At 36.3% G+C, this 19,607-nt stretch overlaps 1 long non-coding RNA gene across 1 annotated transcript; it reads left to right on the top strand.

Annotated features, from left to right (window-relative positions):
- Nucleotides 1-17,834: 17,834 nt before the first annotated feature.
- On the top strand, nucleotides 17,835-19,369 carry LOC113075256 (uncharacterized). Its single transcript, XR_003280902.1, has 3 exons — nucleotides 17,835-17,886; nucleotides 18,549-18,566; nucleotides 19,008-19,369. It is a non-coding gene; the product is annotated as an uncharacterized LOC113075256 (long non-coding RNA).
- The last annotated feature ends 238 nt before the right edge of the window (nucleotides 19,370-19,607 follow it).

Genomic DNA, 19,607 nt, shown 5'->3' with positions numbered 1-19,607 from the left:
TAGAGAGAAAAGCTTTTGAGCAGATTTGGGCTTGATTTCACTTCATTTCAACAGAAACACTATTTCAGCATTACTGGACTCAGAAAGCTGTAAACTGACAATCTTGATCATTGAAGTCCTAACATTAGTTTTTGTGCATATAACTTCTAACACATTAAAAACTGTCTTACAGCATTGCAGAAAACATTGTACTTCATAAGACATAAGCTTGTTTCAGTTTGGCAAGATTTGCACTGAATACTGAATGAAACAGCTTTATCTAATAGAGAGAAAAGCTTTTGAGCAGATTTGGGCTTGATTTCACTTCATTTCAACAGAAACACTATTTCAGCATTACTGGACTCAGAAAGCTGTAAACTGACAATCTTGATCATTGAAGTCCTAACATAAGTTTTTGTGCATATAACTTCTAACACATTAAAAACTGTCTTACAGCATTGCAGAAAACATTGTACTTCATAAGACATAAGCTTGTTTCAGTTTGGCAAGATTTGCACTGAATACTGAATGAAACAGCTTTATCTAATAGAGAGAAAAGCTTTTGAGCAGATTTGGGCTTGATTTCACTTCATTTCAACAGAAACACTATTTCAGCATTACTGGACTCAGAAAGCTGTAAACTGACAATCTTGATCATTGAAGTCCTAACATTAGTTTTTGTGCATATAACTTCTAACACATTAAAAACTGTCTTACAGCATTGCAGAAAACATTGTACTTCATAAGACATAAGCTTGTTTCAGTTTGGCAAGATTTGCACTGAATACTGAATGAAACAGCTTTATCTAATAGAGAGAAAAGCTTTTGAGCAGATTTGGGCTTGATTTCACTTCATTTCAACAGAAACACTATTTCAGCATTACTGGACTCAGAAAGCTGTAAACTGACAATCTTGATCATTGAAGTCCTAACATAAGTTTTTGTGCATATAACTTCTAACACATTAAAAACTGTCTTACAGCATTGCAGAAAACATTGTACTTCATAAGACATAAGCTTGTTTCAGTTTGGCAAGATTTGCACTGAATACTGAATGAAACAGCTTTATCTAATAGAGAGAAAAGCTTTTGAGCAGATTTGGGCTTGATTTCACTTCATTTCAACAGAAACACTATTTCAGCATTACTGGACTCAGAAAGCTGTAAACTGACAATCTTGATCATTGAAGTCCTAACATTAGTTTTTGTGCATATAACTTCTAACACATTAAAAACTGTCTTACAGCATTGCAGAAAACATTGTACTTCATAAGACATAAGCTTGTTTCAGTTTGGCAAGATTTGCACTGAATACTGAATGAAACAGCTTTATCTAATAGAGAGAAAAGCTTTTGAGCAGATTTGGGCTTGATTTCACTTCATTTCAACAGAAACACTATTTCAGCATTACTGGACTCAGAAAGCTGTAAACTGACAATCTTGATCATTGAAGTCCTAACATTAGTTTTTGTGCATATAACTTCTAACACATTAAAAACTGTCTTACAGCATTGCAGAAAACATTGTACTTCATAAGACATAAGCTTGTTTCAGTTTGGCAAGATTTGCACTGAATACTGAATGAAACAGCTTTATCTAATAGAGAGAAAAGCTTTTGAGCAGATTTGGGCTTGATTTCACTTCATTTCAACAGAAACACTATTTCAGCATTACTGGACTCAGAAAGCTGTAAACTGACAATCTTGATCATTGAAGTCCTAACATAAGTTTTTGTGCATATAACTTCTAACACATTAAAAACTGTCTTACAGCATTGCAGAAAACATTGTACTTCATAAGACATAAGCTTGTTTCAGTTTGGCAAGATTTGCACTGAATACTGAATGAAACAGCTTTATCTAATAGAGAGAAAAGCTTTTGAGCAGATTTGGGCTTGATTTCACTTCATTTCAACAGAAACACTATTTCAGCATTACTGGACTCAGAAAGCTGTAAACTGACAATCTTGATCATTGAAGTCCTAACATAAGTTTTTGTGCATATAACTTCTAACACATTAAAAACTGTCTTACAGCATTGCAGAAAACATTGTACTTCATAAGACATAAGCTTGTTTCAGTTTGGCAAGATTTGCACTGAATACTGAATGAAACAGCTTTATCTAATAGAGAGAAAAGCTTTTGAGCAGATTTGGGCTTGATTTCACTTCATTTCAACAGAAACACTATTTCAGCATTACTGGACTCAGAAAGCTGTAAACTGACAATCTTGATCATTGAAGTCCTAACATAAGTTTTTGTGCATATAACTTCTAACACATTAAAAACTGTCTTACAGCATTGCAGAAAACATTGTACTTCATAAGACATAAGCTTGTTTCAGTTTGGCAAGATTTGCACTGAATACTGAATGAAACAGCTTTATCTAATAGAGAGAAAAGCTTTTGAGCAGATTTGGGCTTGATTTCACTTCATTTCAACAGAAACACTATTTCAGCATTACTGGACTCAGAAAGCTGTAAACTGACAATCTTGATCATTGAAGTCCTAACATAAGTTTTTGTGCATATAACTTCTAACACATTAAAAACTGTCTTACAGCATTGCAGAAAACATTGTACTTCATAAGACATAAGCTTGTTTCAGTTTGGCAAGATTTGCACTGAATACTGAATGAAACAGCTTTCTCTAATAGAGAGAAAAGCTTTTGAGCAGATTTGGGCTTGATTTCACTTCATTTGAACAGAAACACTATTTCAGCATTACTGGACTCAGAAAGCTGTAAACTGACAATCTTGATCATTGAAGTCCTAACATTAGTTTTTGTGCATATAACTTCTAACACATTAAAAACTGTCTTACAGCATTGCAGAAAACATTGTACTTCATAAGGCATAAGCTTGTTTCAGTTTGGCAAGATTTGCACTGAATACTGAATGAAACAGCTTTATCTAATAGAGAGAAAAGCTTTTGAGCAGATTTGGGCTTGATTTCACTTCATTTCAACAGAAACACTATTTCAGCATTACTGGACTCAGAAAGCTGTAAACTGACAATCTTGATCATTGAAGTCCTAACATTAGTTTTTGTGCATATAACTTCTAACACATTAAAAACTGTCTTACAGCATTGCAGAAAACATTGTACTTCATAAGACATAAGCTTGTTTCAGTTTGGCAAGATTTGCACTGAATACTGAATGAAACAGCTTTATCTAATAGAGAGAAAAGCTTTTGAGCAGATTTGGGCTTGATTTCACTTCATTTCAACAGAAACACTATTTCAGCATTACTGGACTCAGAAAGCTGTAAACTGACAATCTTGATCATTGAAGTCCTAACATTAGTTTTTGTGCATATAACTTCTAACACATTAAAAACTGTCTTACAGCATTGCAGAAAACATTGTACTTCATAAGACATAAGCTTGTTTCAGTTTGGCAAGATTTGCACTGAATACTGAATGAAACAGCTTTATCTAATAGAGAGAAAAGCTTTTGAGCAGATTTGGGCTTGATTTCACTTCATTTCAACAGAAACACTATTTCAGCATTACTGGACTCAGAAAGCTGTAAACTGACAATCTTGATCATTGAAGTCCTAACATAAGTTTTTGTGCATATAACTTCTAACACATTAAAAACTGTCTTACAGCATTGCAGAAAACATTGTACTTCATAAGACATAAGCTTGTTTCAGTTTGGCAAGATTTGCAGTGAATACTGAATGAAACAGCTTTATCTAATAGAGAGAAAAGCTTTTGAGCAGATTTGGGCTTGATTTCACTTCATTTCAACAGAAACACTATTTCAGCATTACTGGACTCAGAAAGCTGTAAACTGACAATCTTGATCATTGAAGTCCTAACATAAGTTTTTGTGCATATAACTTCTAACACATTAAAAACTGTCTTACAGCATTGCAGAAAACATTGTACTTCATAAGGCATCCCAGCAGGCACACAACGTCATATGACGTTAATATTAGATTAGATTTAGGTCGCGACGTCAGGTAACCAAAATTCAATGTCAAGCCAACGTCTAATGACAACGTTAAATTGACGTCCAAGACCAACATCATCTGACGATGATATTAGGTTGTTTTTAGGTTGTGTTATAAAATAACCAAAATCCAACGTCTAGCCAACGTCTCAAGCCAACGTCACATTGACATCGAATACTGATATTTAGTCGTCAGGTATGGCAACCAAAATCCAACGTTACCTAGACGTCATAATGGCAACGTCCAAACAACGTCAAATTAAAACATCATTTGACGTTGATCTGTAGTTTGTTTTAGGTTGTGACATTAACTAACCTAAACCCAACGTCGAGCCAACGTCTCAAGCCAACGTCACATTGACATCAAATACTGATACTAAGTCGTCAGGTATGGCAACCAAAATCCAACGTTTTCTAGACGTCCTAATGGCAACGTCCAAACAACGTCAAATTAAAACATCATTTGACGTTGATCTGTAGTTAGTTTTGGTTGTGGCATTAACTAACCAAAATCCAACGTCGAGCCAACGTCTCAAGCCAACGTCACACTGACATCAAATACTGATATTAAGATGTCAGGTATGGCAACCAAAATCCAACGTTATCTAGACGTCATAATGGCAACGTCCAAACAACGTCAAATTAAAACATCATTTGACGTTGATCTGTAGTTTTTTTTAGGTTGTGGCATTAACTAACCTAAACCCAACGTCTAGCCAACGTCTCAAGCCAACGTCACATTGACATCAAATACTGATGTTTAGTCGTCAGGTATGGCAACCATAATCCAACGTTTTCTAGACGTCATAATGGCAACGTCCAAACAACGTCAAATTAAAACATCATTTGGCGTTGATTTGTAGTTAGTTTTAGGTTGTGGCATTAACTAACCAAAATCCAACGTCGAGCCAACGTCTCAAGCCAATGTCACACTGACATCAAAAACTGATGTTTAGTCGTCAGGTATGGCAACCATAATCCAACGTTTTCTAGACGTCATAATGGCAACGTCCAAACAACGTCAAATTAAAACATCATTTGACGTTGATCTGTAGTTAGTTTTAGGTTGTGGCATTAACTAACCAAAATCCAACGTCGAGCCAACGTCTCAAGCCAATGTCACACTGACATCAAATACTGATCTTAAGTCGTCAGGTATGGCAACCAAAATCCAACGTTTTCTAGACGTCATAATGGCAACGTCGAAAACAACGTCAAATTAAAACATCATTTGACGTTGATCTGTAGTCAGTTTTAGGTTGTGGCATTAACTAACCAAAATCCAACGTCGAGCCAACGTCTCAAGCCAACGTCACACTGACATCAAATACTGATATTAAGATGTCAGGTATGGCAACCAAAATCCAACGTTATCTAGACGTCATAATGGCAACGTCCAAACAACGTCAAATTAAAACATCATTTGACGTTGATCTGTAGTTTTTTTTAGGTTGTGGCATTAACTAACCTAAACCCAACGTCTAGCCAACGTCTCAAGCCAACGTCACATTGACATCAAATACTGATGTTTAGTCGTCAGGTATGGCAACCATAATCCAACGTTTTCTAGACGTCATAATGGCAACGTCCAAACAACGTCAAATTAAAACATCATTTGACGTTGATTTGTAGTTAGTTTTAGGTTGTGGCATTAACTAACCAAAATCCAACGTCGAGCCAACGTCTCAAGCCAACGTCACATTGACATCAAATACTGATATTAAGTCGTCAGGTATGGCAACCAAAATCCAACGTTTTCTAGACGTCCTAATGGCAACGTCCAAACAACGTCAAATTAAAACATCATTTGACGTTGATCTGTAGTTAGTTTTGGTTGTGGCATTAACTAACCAAAATCCAACGTCGAGCCAACGTCTCAAGCCAATGTCACACTGACATCAAAAACTGATGTTTAGTCGTCAGGTATGGCAACCATAATCCAACGTTTTCTAGACGTCATAATGGCAACGTCCAAACAACGTCAAATTAAAACATCATTTGACGTTGATCTGTAGTTAGTTTTAGGTTGTGGCATTAACTAACCAAAATCCAACGTCGAGCCAACGTCTCAAGCCAACGTCACACTGACATCAAATACTGATATTAAGATGTCAGGTATGGCAACCAAAATCCAACGTTATCTAGACGTCATAATGGCAACGTCCAAACAACGTCAAATTAAAACATCATTTGACGTTGATCTGTAGTTTTTTTTAGGTTGTGGCATTAACTAACCTAAACCCAACGTCTAGCCAACGTCTCAAGCCAATGTCACACTGACATCAAATACTGATCTTAAGTCGTCAGGTATGGCAACCAAAATCCAACGTTTTCTAGACGTCATAACGGCAACGTCCAAACAACGTCAAATTAAAACATCATTTGACGTTGATCTGTAGTTAGTTTTAGGTTGTGGCATTAACTAACCAAAATCCAACGTTGAGCCAACGTCTCAAGCCAACGTCACACTGACATCAAATACTGATATTAAGATGTCAGGTATGGCAACCAAAATCCAACATTTTCTAGACGTCATAACGGCAACGTCCAAACAACGTCAAATTAAAACATCATTAGACGTTGATCTGTAGTTAGTTTTAGGTTGTGGCATTAACCAACCAAAATCCAACGTTGTTTAGACGTCAAATTGGCAACATTCAAACAACGTCAAATTAAAACATCATTTGACGTTGATTTGTAGTTAGTTTTAGGTTGTGGCATTAACTAACCAAAATCCAACGTCGAGCCAACGTCTTAAGCCAATGTCACATTGACATCAAAAACTGATGTTTAGTCGTCAGGTATGGCAACCAAAATCCAACGTTTTCTAGCAGTCATAATGGCAACGTCCAAACAACGTCAAATTAAAACATCATTTGACGTTGATCTGTAATTAGTTTTAGGTTGTGGCATTAACTAACTAAAATCCAACGTCGAGCCAACGTCTCAAGCCAACGTCACACTGACATCAAATACTGATATTAAGTCGTCAGGTATGGCAACCACAATCCAAAATTTTCTAGACGTCATAATTGCAACGTCCAAACAACGTCAAATTAAAACATCATTTGACGTTGATCTGTAGTTAGTTTTAGGTTGTGGCATTAACTAACCAAAATCCAACGTCGAGCCAACGTCTCAGGCCAATGTCACACTGACATCAAATACTGATATTAAGATGTCAGGTATGGCAACCAAAATCCAACGTTTTCTAGCAGTCATAATGGCAACGTCCAAAAAACGTCAAATTAAAACATCATTTGACGTTGATCTGTAGTTAGTTTTAGGTTGTGGCATTAACTAACCAAAATCCAACGTCGAGCCAACGTCTCAAGCCAACGTCACACTGACATCAAATACTGATATTAAGATGTCAGGTATGGCAACCAAAATCCAACGTTATCTAGACGTCATAATGGCAACGTCCAAACAACGTCAAATTAAAACATCATTTGACGTTGATCTGTAGTTTTTTTAGGTTGTGGCATTAACTAACCTAAACCCAACGTCTAGCCAACGTCTCAAGCCAACGTCACATTGACATCAAATACTGATGTTTAGTCGTCAGGTATGGCAACCATAATCCAACGTTTTCTAGACGTCATAATGGCAACGTCCAAACAACGTCAAATTAAAACATCATTTGGCGTTGATTTGTAGTTAGTTTTAGGTTGTGGAATTAACTAAACAAAATCCAACGTCGAGCCAACGTCTCAAGCCAACGTCACATTGACATCAAATACTGATATTAAGTCGTCAGGTATGGCAACCAAAATCCAACGTTTTCTAGACGTCCTAATGGCAACGTCCAAACAACGTCAAGTTAAAACATCATTTGACGTTGATCTGTAGTTAGTTTTGGTTGTGGCATTAACTAACCAAAATCCAACGTCGAGCCAACGTCTCAAGCCAATGTCACACTGACATCAAAAACTGATGTTTAGTCGTCAGGTATGGCAACCATAATCCAACGTTTTCTAGACGTCATAATGGCAACGTCCAAACAACGTCAAATTAAAACATCATTTGACGTTGATCTGTAGTTAGTTTTAGGTTGTGGCATTAACTAACCAAAATCCAACGTCGAGCCAACGTCTCAAGCCAACGTCACACTGACATCAAATACTGATATTAAGATGTCAGGTATGGCAACCAAAATCCAACGTTATCTAGACGTCATAATGGCAACGTCCAAACAACGTCAAATTAAAACATCATTTGACGTTGATCTGTAGTTTTTTTAGGTTGTGGCATTAACTAACCTAAACCCAACGTCTAGCCAACGTCTCAAGCCAACGTCACATTGACATTAAATACTGATGTTTAGTCGTCAGGTATGGCAACCATAATCCAACGTTTTCTAGACGTCATAATGGCAACGTCCAAACAACGTCAAATTAAAACATCATTTGGCGTTGATTTGTAGTTAGTTTTAGGTTGTGGCATTAACTAACCAAAATCCAACATCGAGCCAACGTCTCAAGCCAATGTCACACTTACATCAAATACTGATCTTAAGTCGTCAGGTATGGCAACCAAAATCCAACGTTTTCTAGACGTCATAACGGCAACGTCGAAACAACGTCAAATTAAAACATCATTTGACGTTGATCTGTAGTTAGTTTTAGGTTGTGGCATTAACTAACCAAAATCCAACGTTGAGCCAACGTCTCAAGCCAACGTCACACTGACATCAAATACTGATATTAAGATGTCAGGTATGGCAACCAAAATCCAACATTATCTAGACGTCATAATGGCAACGTCCAAAAACGTCAAATTAAAACATCATTTGACGGTGATTTGTAGTTAGTTTTAGGTTGTGGCATTAACTAACTAAAATCCAACGTCGAGCCAACGTCTCAAGCCAACGTCACACTGACATCAAATACTGATGTTTAGTCGTCAGGTATGGCAACCATAATCCAACGTTTTCTAGACGTCATAATGGCAACGTCCAAACAACGTCAAATTAAAACATCATTTGACGTTGATTTGTAGTTAGTTTTAGGTTGTGGCATTAACTAACCAAAATCCAACATCGAGCCAACGTCTCAAGCCCATGTCACACTGACATCAAATACTGATCTTAAGTCGTCAGGTATGGCAACCAAAATCCAACGTTTTCTAGACGTCATAACGGCAACGTCCAAACAACGTCAAATTAAAACATCATTAGACGTTGATCTGTAGTTAGTTTTAGGTTGTGGCATTAACCAACCAAAATCCAACGTTGTTTAGACGTCAAATTGGCAACATCCAAACAACGTCAAATTAAAACATCATTTGACGTTGATTTGTAGTTAGTTTTAGGTTGTGGCATTAACTAACCAAAATCCAACGTCGAGCCAACGTCTTAAGCCAATGTCACATTGACATCAAAAACTGATGTTTAGTCGTCAGGTATGGCAACCAAAATCCAACGTTTTCTAGCAGTCATAATGGCAACGTCCAAACAACGTCAAATTAAAACATCATTTGACGTTGATCTGTAATTAGTTTTAGGTTGTGGCATTAACTAACTAAAATCCAACGTCGAGCCAACGTCTCAAGCCAACGTCACACTGACATCAAATACTGATATTAAGTCGTCAGGTATGGCAACCACAATCCAAAATTTTCTAGACGTCATAATTGCAACGTCCAAACAACGTCAAATTAAAACATCATTTGACGTTGATCTGTAGTTAGTTTTAGGTTGTGGCATTAACTAACCAAAATCCAACGTCGAGCCAACGTCTCAGGCCAATGTCACACTGACATCAAATACTGATATTAAGATGTCAGGTATGGCAACCAAAATCCAACGTTTTCTAGCAGTCATAATGGCAACGTCCAAAAAACGTCAAATTAAAACATCATTTGACGTTGATCTGTAGTTAGTTTTAGGTTGTGGCATTAACTAACTAAAATCCAACGTCGAGCCAACGTCTCAAGCCAACGTCACACTGACATCAAATACTGATATTAAGTCGTCAGGTATGGCAACCAAAATCCAACGTTTTCTAGACGTCATAATGGCAACGTCCAAACAACGTCAAATTAAAACATAATTTGACGTTGATTTGTAGTTAGTTTTAGGTTGTGGCATTAACTAACCAAAATCCAACGTCGATCCAACGTCTCAAGCCAATGTCACACTGACATCAAAAACTGATGTTTAGTCGTCAGGTATGGCAACCAAAATCCAATGTTTTCTAGACGTCATAATGGCAACGTCCAAACAACGTCAAATTAAAACATAATTTGACGTTGATCTGTAGTTAGTTTTAGGTTGTGGCATTAAATAACCAAAATCCAACGTCTAGCCAACGTCTCAAGCCAATGTCACACTGACATCAAATACTGATTTTAAGTCGTCAGGTATGGCAACCAAAATCCAACGTTTTCTAGACGTCATAATGGCAACGTCCAAACAACGTCAAGTTAAAACATCATTTGACGTGGATCTGTAGTTAGTTGTAGGTTGTGACATTAACTAACCAAAATCCAACGTCGAGCCAACGTCTCAAGCCAATGTCACACTGACATCAAAAACTGATGTTTAGTCGTCAGGTATGGCAACCAAAATCCAATGTTTTCTAGACGTCATAATGGCAACGTCCAAACAACGTCAAATTAAAACATCATTTGACGTTGATCTGTAGTTAGTTTTAGGTTGTGGCATTAACTAACCAAAATCCAACGTCTAGCCAACGTCTCAAGCCAATGTCACACTGACATCAAATACTGATATTAAGTCGTCAGGTATGGCAACCAAAATCCAACGTTTTCTAGACGTCATAACGGCAACGTCCAAACAACGTCAAATTAAAACATCATTTGACGTTGATCTGTAGATAGTTTTAGGTTGTGGCATTAACTAACTAAAATCCAACGTCGAGCCAACGTCTCAAGCCAACGTCACACTGACATCAAATACTGATATTAAGTCGTCAGGTATGGCAACCAAAATCCAACGTTTTCTAGACGTCATAATGGCAACGTCCAAACAACGTCAAATTAAAACATCATTTGACGTTGATCTGTAGTTAGTTTTAGGTTGTGGCATTAACTAACCAAAATCCAACGTCGAGCCAACGTCTCAAGCCAATGTCACACTGACATCAAAAACTGATGTTTAGTCGTCAGGTATGGCAACCAAAATCCAATGTTTTCTAGACGTCATAATGGCAACGTCCAAACAACGTCAAATTAAAACATCATTTGACGTTGATCTGTAGTTAGTTGTAGGTTGTGACATTAAATAACCAAAATCCAACGTCTAGCCAACGTCTCAAGCCAATGTCACACTGACATCAAATACTGATTTTAAGTCGTCAGGTATGGCAACCAAAATCCAACGTTTTCTAGACGTCATAATGGCAACGTCCAAACAACGTCAAGTTAAAACATCATTTGACGTGGATCTGTAGTTAGTTGTAGGTTGTGACATTAACTAACCAAAATCCAACGTCGAGCCAACGTCTCAAGCCAATGTCACACTGACATCAAAAACTGATGTTTAGTCGTCAGGTATGGCAACCAAAATCCAATGTTTTCTAGACGTCATAATGGCAACGTCCAAACAACGTCAAATTAAAACATCATTTGACGTTGATCTGTAGTTAGTTTTAGGTTGTGGCATTAACTAACCAAAATCCAACGTCTAGCCAACGTCTCAAGCCAATGTCACACTGACATCAAATACTGATATTAAGTCGTCAGGTATGGCAACCAAAATCCAACGTTTTCTAGACGTCATAACGGCAACGTCCAAACAACGTCAAATTAAAACATCATTTGACGTTGATCTGTAGTTAGTTTTAGGTTGTGGCATTAACTAACTAAAATCCAACGTCGAGCCAACGTCTCAAGCCAACGTCACACTGACATCAAATACTGATATTAAGTCGTCAGGTATGGCAACCAAAATCCAACGTTTTCTAGACGTCATAATGGCAACGTCCAAACAACGTCAAGTTAAAACATCATTTGACGTGGATCTGTAGTTAGTTGTAGGTTGTGACATTAACTAACCAAAATCCAACGTCGAGCCAACGTCTCAAGCCAATGTCACACTGACATCAAAAACTGATGTTTAGTCGTCAGGTATGGCAACCAAAATCCAATGTTTTCTAGACGTCATAATGGCAACGTCCAAACAACGTCAAATTAAAACATCATTTGATGTTGATCTGTAGTTAGTTTTAGGTTGTGGCATTAACTAACCAAAATCCAACGTCTAGCCAACGTCTCAAGCCAATGTCACACTGACATCAAATACTGATTTTAAGTCGTCAGGTATGGCAACCAAAATCCAACGTTTTCTAGACGTGATAATGGCAACGTCCAAACAACGTCAAGTTAAAACATCATTTGACGTGGATCTGTAGTTAGTTGTAGGTTGTGACATTAACTAACCAAAATCCAACGTCGAGCCAACGTCTCAAGCCAACGTCACACTGACATCAAATACTGATATTAAGTCGTCAGGTATGGCAACCACAATCCAAAATTTTCTAGACGTCATAATTGCAACGTCGAAACAACGTCAAATTAAAACATCATTTGACCTTGATCTGTAGTTAGTTTTAGGTTGTGGCATTAACTAACCAAAATCCAACATCAAGACAATGTCTCAAGCCAACGTCAGATTGACATCAAATAATGATATTTAGTCGTCAGGTATGGCAACCAAAATCCAACGTCTACAAAGCATCATAATGGCAACGTCCAAACAACGTAAAATTAAAACATTGTTTGACTTTGATCTTTAGTTTGTTTTAGGTTGTGTTGTGATATTAACTAACCTAAACCCAACGTCAAGCCAACGTCTCAGGCCAACGTCACATTGACATCAAATACTGATATTTAGTCGTCAGGTATGGCAACCATAATCCAACGTTTTCTAGATGTCATAATGGCAACGTCCACACAACGTCCAATTAAAACATAATTTGATGTTGATCTGTAGTTAGTTTTAGGTTGTGGCATTAACTAACCAAAATCCAACGTCGAGCCAATGTCTCAAGCCAACGTCACATTGACATCAAAAACTGATATTAAGATGTCAGGTATGGTAACCAAAATCCAACGTTTTCTAGACGTCATAATGGCAACGTCCAAACAACGTCAAATTAAAACATCATTTGACGTTGATCTGTAGTTAGTTTTAAGCTGTGGCATTAACCAACCAAAATCCAGCGTCGAGCCAACGTCTCAAGCCAATGTCACACTGACATCAAAAACTGATGTTTAGTCGTCAGGTATGGCAACCAAAATCCAATGTTTTCTAGACGTCATAATGGCAACGTCCAAACAACGTCAAATTAAAACATCATTTGACGTTGATCTGTAGTTAGTTTTAGGTTGTGGCATTAACTAACCAAAATCCAACGTCTAGCCAACGTCTCAAGCCAATGTCACACTGACATCAAATACTGATTTTAAGTCGTCAGGTATGGCAACCAAAATCCAACGTTTTCTAGACGTGATAATGGCAACGTCCAAACAACGTCAAGTTAAAACATCATTTGACGTGGATCTGTAGTTAGTTGTAGGTTGTGACATTAACTAACCAAAATCCAACGTCGAGCCAACGTCTCAAGCCAACGTCACACTGACATCAAATACTGATATTAAGTCGTCAGGTATGGCAACCACAATCCAAAATTTTCTAGACGTCATAATTGCAACGTCGAAACAACGTCAAATTAAAACATCATTTGACCTTGATCTGTAGTTAGTTTTAGGTTGTGGCATTAACTAACCAAAATCCAACATCAAGACAATGTCTCAAGCCAACGTCAGATTGACATCAAATAATGATATTTAGTCGTCAGGTATGGCAACCAAAATCCAACGTCTACAAAGCATCATAATGGCAACGTCCAAACAACGTAAAATTAAAACATCATTTGACGTTGATCTGTAGTTAGTTTTAAGCTGTGGCATTAACCAACCAAAATCCAGCGTCGAGCCAACGTCTCAAGCCAATGTCACACTGACATCAAAAACTGATGTTTAGTCGTCAGGTATGGCAACCAAAATCCAATGTTTTCTAGACGTCATAATGGCCACGTCCAAACAACGTCAAATTAAAACATCATTTGACGTTGATCTGTAGTTAGTTTTAGGTTGTGGCATTAACTAACCAAAATCCAACGTCTAGCCAACGTCTCAAGCCAACGTCAGGTTGACATCAAATACTGATATTTAGTCGCCAGGTATGGCAACCAAAAAGTCATAATGTTAATGTCCAAACAACGTCAAATTCTAACGTCATTTGACTTTGATCTTTAGTTTGTTTTTAGGTTGTGACATTAACTAACCAAAATCCAACGTCGAGCCAACGTCTCAAGCCAATGTCACACTGACATAAAAACTGATATTAAGTCGTCATGTATGGCAACCAAAATCCAACGTTATCTAGACGTCATAATGGCAACGTCCAAACAACGTCAAATTAAAACATCATTTGACGTTGATCTGTAGTTAGTTTTAGGTTGTGGCATTAACTAACTAAAATCCAACGTCGAGCCAACGTCTCGAGCCAACGTCACACTGACATCAAATACTGATATTAAGTCGTCAGGTATGGCAACCAAAATCCAACATTTTCTAGACGTCATAATGGCAACGTCCAAACAACGTAAAATTAAAACATAATTGACGTTGATCTGTAGTTAGTTTTAGGTTGTGACATTAACTAACCAAAATCCAACCGTCGAGCCAACATCTCAAGCCAATGTCACATTGACATCAAAAACTGATGTTTAGTCGTCAGGTATGGCAACCAAAATCCAACGTCTTCAAGACGTCATAATGTAATGTCGAAACAACGTCAAATTATAACGCCATTTGACTTTGATCTTTAGTTTGTTTTTAGGTTGTGGCATTAGCAAATCAAAATCCAACGTCGAGTCAACCTCTTAAACCAACGTCAGATTGACATCAAATACTGATATTTAGTCATCAGGTATGGCAACCATAATCCAGTGTTTTCAAGGCGTCATAATGGTAACATCCAAACAACGTCAAATTATAACATCAATTTATTTTTTATTTTTTTAATTGTTATTTAATGTAGTGGTTTCACTTTATTGTTATGGTTCCTTTTGAAATTTATGTTGTTGCGTTGTTGCACCTACAGTCGTGGCCAAAAATATCAGCACCCTTGGTAAATATGATCAAAGAAGGGTGTGAAAATTCATCTGCTTTAATCGTTTTGCACTTTTATATAAAAAATTCACAAAAATGTATCCTTTCATTGGATAATAAGAATTTAAAACAGGGGGAAATATCATTATGAAATAAATGTTCTTTTTTTTTTCTAATACACATTGGCAACAATTAATGGCACCCTTTTATTCAGTACTTTTTGAAACCTCCATTTGTCAGATTAACAGGTCTATTTTTTTTTTCTATAATGCCTGATGAGGTTAGAGAACACCTGACAAGAGATCAGAGACCATTCTTTCATCCAGAATCACTCCAGACCCTTTAGATTCCCAGCTCCATGTTGGTGCTTCTTCAGTTCACTCCTCTCATGTTCTGTAAGGTTCAGGTCAGAGGACTGGAATGGCTATAGCAGAAGCTTGGTTTTGAGCTCAGTGACCCATTTCTGTGTTGTTTTCGAGGTTTGTGTTTGGATTATTGTATGGTTGAAAGATCAAAACATGGACCATTATAAGATTTCTAACAGTCACTTACTGATTTTTTATCTGTTGGTATTTGATAGAATCCATGATGCCATGTTTCTAAAAAGATGTCTAGGGCCTCCAGCAGAAATATAGGCCCAGAAAAAAAACAAATACAGCAGTATATTTCATTGTGCACATGGGTTACTTTTTTCTCTCTGTGTTCACCTAACCCATCTTGAGTGTTTGCTGCTAAAAAAATCTCATTTTTTTGGTTTCATCTGATCATAGAAGCCATTCACATTTAAAGTTCCAGTCTTGGCTGATAACTGAATTATGCTTTAGTTTGTTTTTGAATGAGCTAGGATAATTTTTCTTGTAACCCTCCCAAACAACATGTGTTGATGTAGGTTCTGTTTGACTTTTTTTAAAAGGTTTTCTGAACCAGAGACTCCGCTATTTGCTGCAGTTCTCCAGCTGTGACCTTTGGCGAGTCTTTAGCTACTCAAACTCTCCTTCTCACCACACATTAGGACGATATAGACAAGTCCTCTTCCAAGCAGTTTTGTAACATTTTATGTTGATTGGAGATTCTTAATTATTGCCCTGATGGTGGAAATGGGAATTTTCACTGCTCTAGCTCTTTTCTTAAAGCCACTTCACCAATTTGTTAAGCTCAATTATCTCAATTATCACATCAGAAATACATTCTTTGGTTTTTCTCATTGTGATGAATGATTAAGGGAATTTGGGCTTTGTTTTCCCTCCTCTTTATATTTCTGTGAAACAGGTAGCCATAGCCATAGCTGGATAATTTCATGTTTATAATCAAGCTTGAGTGCTCAAAATTGTGAATTTGAATGGGAATATACTTCAGAGATATTTTACTCATAAAAATTTCTAGGGGGGCCAATAATTGTGTCCAATGAGCATTTGAGAAAAAACTTTTCATTTCTTATTATCCAATGAAAGGATACATTTTTGTGAATATTTTTTTAAATAAAATATCAAAAGGATTAACAATGAATTTTCACAACCTTCTTTGGTCACTTTTACAAAGGGTGCCAATATTTTGGGCCACGACTGTACCTGCTTTTATTAGAGTGTTAGAATAAGTTGATGTTCTTGCAAGTTACTTGTAGTCAGTCAAACATATTCTGGGAGAGCATCAGAATTAGAAATTAAGCAGACAGTCTATTAGTACTATAAGAGAGTTAGTTGACATGTAAGTGCAATACTTATATTGTCAATAGAATATTCAAAAGGGACTATGAAAATAAAGTGTTATGACTTTAATTTGACCCATGACCATTCATGAACCATAACAGTTTATATAAATTGATATCCAATCTGTCACAGTTTTCTGTCTTTCTGTCACAGTCTTATGTCTTTCTGTCACAGTCTTCTGTGAGTGTTGTGTTTGTTTGGTGCCATGTGCTTTTGTCCTGTCTCTTTTCTGACCCCGCCCACCTTGTCACCTCAACGTCTTGTAAGTGTTACTGGTTCTCGTGTTTTTTTGCATCTTGGTTTTGTTTTTGCCCTGTTGGCTTTTTTGTTCTTAGACTCCAGAGGGTTAAAGTTAATCTTCCCTGCATTGGACCCAGACCCTGTTCTTTCTTTGCTGGCCCGTGACACAATCTTGTTTGCAATATAATGCAATTCAAACACTCTCAAACATGTTAAGACATATTTAGGAGGATCAAAACAGTATTGCTTACTTAATTCTGGGCTGGAAACATTGTTTATCAAAACATAAACTTGTTGATCTTTGTGTTGGAAAGTAAAGTGAGTGCATGCAGACAATGCAAGCATTACTGTTTATTGTACAGTCTTATAATTATGCAATATAAATGTCTAATTCCTTTGCTATAATTTAGTCTGTTCTATATATGTTTTTTTTAAATATATAAAATAATTGATCAGATTGATTGCTGCTTCTTACTTGCATTTTTCATATTTAAAGTACATTCTAGTTAAAAATTTAAAATTACAAATTTCATATTTAAATGTGATCTCATCCATCAATGATGAATATGCTTCAACTTTTTCTGTGTATGGATTTTGTGAATAAGCACTACAGAATAATACAAGTTAATTTAAAGTATATTATTGTTTATTTTATTTGGATTTTTATTATTATTATGATTATTATTTGTATTTTTTATTTTTTTTGCCACCCCCCCCCCCCCCATAATCCCACGCCCAAACATAATGCAACACGGTGACATCGCGCTATTGCGCCATTTTGCGACTACTTGGCGGTCTTTTTTGGATCGGCAGCATCAGTTTATCAGGCGGCCTGCGGTGCACTTACAGCTCAAACTGTGGTGAGTTATATCTGGGTATTAGATCATGTATAACGTAAAAGTGTTTATGCCCCTATATAATGATATTACTTGTAATACGTATCAAATACATCGAAGTGTTTTAGGCTGCAAGACCGATGGGTAGAGGATAATTAAATTAAAAAATGGGTAACGTTAACTGTTATATCCTGAAATAAAAACGCCTGAGTCATTAAAAGCCATCTAACTGTTAGCGCTGAAAAACAGTTCAAATAAAGTTTAAACTTGAGACATATGTTTTTAATTATTATATTATTATTATTATTGTTTCGAATAATTTAACGTTAAGCTTTTCATCATGAAATTTGTTCGATTCATTGCTTTTTTTTCTTCAATTGTGTCATGCGAATTAGTTATACAGGTGTTTATAGTAACTTAATATTCTGCTGTACAAGTTTAATAAATTTTGGATCTCCTTTAGCTGTCAGATTTCTACACACGATGTAAAGAGGCTCCTTTTTTATTTATTTTAAGCAAAAACAGCCTTTTCTTCTACAAGCTCTAGTTTTATATTTGGGGTTCAAGTTTATCACTAAGGTATAGTATTTAATATAGTGTGAATTTAGGGGCTATACTATATGAGGTTATAACTTTTGTTTTGTTTTTGCTTTGTTTTGCATTTATCTCTTTGCCATGTTCTGAAGAAGCCATATTGTTGTAAGGTATGTTTTTTTGTTCATTTATAAAAGAGCCGCTAGAACAATCTGCTTTAATATATTACATTAATTAGATTAAAATATTAATAGATTGAAGGTAGTTAATCTGATTCTTCTGGTTTTCTTGTGTGCTCTTCTGTTATCCTATAATTTTGCACTTTACAGTTGCTAGCAAGGAGAAAATGAATGAAATTAATATTTACAGGCCAAGTTGTTGAAATAGTGTTGGTTTTACATTTTGAAATTGCACAATATCAGTTGTTTTGCAATAAGATAAAAACCTGCCAGTTTGGGTGAGCCTATGACTTTTAATCTAGTACCAACTGGAGGACCTGTATGATATCTGCATTATACTAGATATGATGAACACGTAACAGAAACTATAACACCTGCCTCATAATGTGTCATGTATAATTAATTATTTGGGCATTACTCTTGTATCCACAGGTTGATGAAAAATGAGGTCATGGCCTGTTTCAGTATGAAGTGGGGGAAGGGGAAGCTTGCTTTCACCAAGATCAATCTGTACACTGTTGTCACAGGTAAAACAAAATTAACATATAATACAAATATTAGCATCATATCATTGTGACATTCAGCGTTGTTTAGTTTCTGTTTTAGTTGGTTTAGTGAAAACCAGTAACCTCGTATTGTAGGTACTCATCTGTCACACAGAAATCACACAAACTTCCATATATACACTTCTTATTGATTGGCAGGTCATTCCTGTTGCCAGCCTATCTTTATTGTTCAGAACTCTAACAATTGTTTCATTCTGCAATTTAATGTATTAGACATTAAATGTTAATTTACCTTAAGACACTCTGCAAAAAAATACTGCAATGTGTCTTTGTTGTCATGGTTTTCTTTTGCTAGATTGTCTGCTTAGTGTTTGTCAATTGCATCACAAGCTGAAATATATTTTTGATGACTTATAGCATGTAATTTACATTCATGGCTCTTAAAGCTAGGGTAGATTTTTATTTTTTTCTAAGAAACCAAATCAATAGTGTAAGTGGTCTAAATGTATTCTGTGGAAGGCATAAA

Source organism: Carassius auratus, unplaced genomic scaffold (genome assembly GCF_003368295.1).
Source record: "Carassius auratus strain Wakin unplaced genomic scaffold, ASM336829v1 scaf_tig00016561, whole genome shotgun sequence".
Classification (NCBI taxonomy): domain Eukaryota; kingdom Metazoa; phylum Chordata; class Actinopteri; order Cypriniformes; family Cyprinidae; genus Carassius; species Carassius auratus.
The sequence above is the reverse complement of the archived record's forward strand: the minus strand, read 5'-3'. Positions and strand labels throughout refer to the sequence as shown.